Consider the following 3442-nt stretch of genomic DNA (forward strand, 5'->3'; position numbering starts at 1 on the left):
CGTTTGCGCCAACGTTAGCCCCCTAACTTGGAGGCTAACGTTGGCGCCACTAGCACAAAGCATTGCCAACGTTAGGGTCAAAGTTAGACCCCTAACGTTGGCACCAACGTCCATACCAGAAGAATTTTGCTTGCTGCTATGAAAAGTTGGAGCCAAAGTTAGACCCCTAACTTTGGCTCAAACTTTAGGTCTAACTTTGGCTAACCTCAAACCCGGTTCAATTGGTTCACTTTGGTTCTTCTTCAATCTTCAAGAGCAATCAACCAAGGCCTCTTTCAACCCAATTCCACCAAGAACAAAGGCCCAACTCAAGGCTTGAAGATCATTTTTGAAAGTGTATAAATAGGATAGAATTCAAGTTATTAAGAGAGCTTTCCTTTTAGAATTTTCATAATAGTTTTCGGAGAGCTTTTGAACTTTAATTTCTTTGTTTCTATTGCTTTCAATTTCAATTTACTTTTGTCTTGGATCTTGGATTGGAGAATTGAAGAAATTCTGTTTCAATCTCAATCTTGGATCTCTCTGCTTCATTTACTGAATTTGAATTTCCGTTTCTGTTACTTGTTTCTCATCTACTTTTCCTTGCAATTTACAATTTCCTGGCAATTGTTCTTGTTGGATCTAGGAAGGCATTGAGATCTAGACTTGGTTTTCTAGTCTCTGGGTCCTGAGATCTAAATTCCCATTTCAATTCTCTATTTACTGCTTTTTATGTTCATTTACTTTTCTGCTTCATATCCGGTTCAACCCCAATTCCCTTTTACTCTTCCGTTTGATGCAATTTCACTTTTCCTTGTTTAATTTCTGCAAATCCACATCCCAATCCCCTTTACATTTCCAGTAATTTACATTCCTTGCACTTTAAGATTCCGCAATTTACATTTCTTGCACTCTAAGTTTCTGTCATTTAATTTCTTGTTCTTTAAGTTTCAGCCATTTATTTCTCGTTCTCTTTACTTCAATGCAATTTATTTCTGCAAGTCACAAAACCATCAACCAAATCTTGATTCGCTTGACTAAATCAACCACTAAACTAAAATTGCTCAATCCTTCAATCCCTGTGGGATCGACCTCACTCCCGTGAGGTTTTATTACTTGATACGACCCGGTACACTTGCCGGTTGGATTTGTATGTTTTGGGAGAGATTTATGTTTCTCACCAAAATATCTCATCACGTTGCCGGGGATTGTTCGAGTTTGGACAACTGATGGTTCATCTTGTTGCTCAGATTAGGTAATTTTATTTTAATTTTAAGCTTTTTATTTCTTATTTTCGAAAAATACAAAAAAATATTTTCTTCTTTTTCGTTTTTCCCAATTAATTTTCGAAAAAAAAAATAAAAAAAATTATAAAATCATAAAATCAAAAATATTTTTTGTGTTTTTTGTTTGAGTCTAGAGTTAATTTTTAAGTTTGGTGTCAATTGCATCTTTTTAATTTTCTAAAAAAATTATTTTCGAAAATTTCATGCATTGCATTCTTCATGATGTTCAAGTTGTTCTTGGTCAGTCTTCTTGTTTGATCTTCATATTTTCTTGTTTTGTGTCTTTTCTTGTTTTTCATATGCATTCTTGAAACATTAATGTCTAAAGAATAAAAATTTTTAAGTTTGGTGTCTTGCATGTTTTCTTTTCTTGAAAATTTTTCAAAAATAAGTTCTTGGTGTTCGTCTTGACATTCAAAGTGTTCTTGGTATTCATCTTGACATTCATAGTGTTCTTGCATGCATCACATGTTTTGATCCAAAATTTTCATGCATTGAATCTTTTTGATGTTTTTCTCTTTCCTTGTTAAAATTCAAAAAATCAAAAAAATATCTTTCCCTTATTCTATCATAAAATTTTGAAAATTTGGGTTGACTTTTTCAAAAATTTTCCAAAATTAGTTGTTTCTTATGAGTCAAATCAAATTTTCATTTTAAAAACTCTATCTTTTTCAAAAAATCAAATCTTTTTCATTTTTCTTTCATAATTTTCGAAAATTTCAAAATGATTTTCAAAAAAATCTTTTTCTTATTTCTATTTCATATTTTCGAATTTAATACTAACAATTAATGTGATTGATTCAAAAATATTAAATTGTTAATTGCCTATTAAGAAAGGTTCAATCTTTAAATTTTAAAATCATATCTTTTAGTTTCTTGTTAGTCAAGTAATCAACTTTAATTTTCAAAATCAAATCTTTTTAAATTTTTTTTTCAAATATTTTTCAAAATAAATTTCAATCACATCTTTTTCAAAATCAATTTCAAAATCTTTTCTAACTTCTTATCTTTTCAAATTTGATTTTCAAATCTTTTTCAATTAACCACTTAACTTTTTGATTGATTCTTATCTTTTTCAAAACTACCTAACTAATTCTCTCTCTCTAATTTTCGAAAATCCCTTCCCTCTTTTTCAAAATTCCCTTTTTTTTTAATTTTTAATTTAATTTGATTTCAATTTTAATTTTCGAAATTTAACTTTAAATTTTATTTTTTTAATCTAATTAATTTCGAAATTCCCTCTCTCTCATCTCCTTCTATTTATTTATTCATCTACTAACACTTCTCTTCCACCCAAAATTCGAACCCCATCTTCCTCTCCGTGTTCGAATTTTACCTCTTCTCCATCTTCCTTCTAATTATTTATTTATTTATTTATTTACTAACACTTCTCTTCATCTCAAAATTCGAACCCTCTCTTCCTCTTGGTATTCGAATTTCTCTTCTTTTATTCTTATCTTCTTCTACTCACATAAAGGAATCTCTATACTGTGACATAGAGGATTCCATATTTTCTTTTTTCTTTTCTTCTTTTTCATATGAGCTGGAACAAGGATAAGAACATTCTTGTTGAGGCTGATCCTGAACCTGAAAGGACTCTGAAGAGGAAGCTAAGGGAAGCTAAAGCACATCTCTCTAGAGAAAATCTGACAGAAATTTTCGAAAAAGAAGGAGACATCGGCAAAAATAATAACAATGCAAGGAAGATGCTTGGTGACTTTACTGCACCAAATTCCAATTTACATGGAAGAAGCATCTCAATCCCTGCCATTGGAGCAAACAATTTTGAGCTTAAGCCTCAATTAGTTTATCTTATGCAACAGAATTGCAAGTTTCATGGACTTCCATCAGAAGATCCTTTTTAGTTCTTAACTGAATTCTTGCAGATCTGTGATACTGTTAAGACCAATGGGGTTGATCCCGAGGTCTACAGGCTTATGCTTTTCCCATTTTCTGTAAGAGACAGAGCTAGAATATGGTTGGACTCTCAACCTAAAGACAGCCTGAACTCTTGGGATAAGCTGGTCACGGCTTTCTTAGCCAAGTTCTTTCCTCCTCAAAAGCTTAGCAAGCTTAGAGTGGATGTTCAAACCTTCAGACAAAAGGAAGGTGAATCCCTCTATGAAGCTTGGGAGAGATACAAGGAACTGACCAAAAAGTGTCCTTCTGACATGCTT

The 3442-nt window shown here is 31.8% G+C and overlaps 1 non-coding gene across 1 annotated transcript; it reads right to left on the reverse strand.

Annotated features, from left to right (window-relative positions):
• Positions 1-3334: 3334 nt before the first annotated feature.
• Positions 3335-3442, reverse strand: LOC148548981 (small nucleolar RNA R71). Its single transcript, XR_015898847.1, has one exon. It is a non-coding gene; the product is annotated as a small nucleolar RNA R71 (small nucleolar RNA).

Source organism: Arachis ipaensis, chromosome B8, assembly GCF_059453495.1.
Source record: "Arachis ipaensis isolate K30076 ecotype BB chromosome B8, ASM5945349v1, whole genome shotgun sequence".
Classification (NCBI taxonomy): domain Eukaryota; kingdom Viridiplantae; phylum Streptophyta; class Magnoliopsida; order Fabales; family Fabaceae; genus Arachis; species Arachis ipaensis.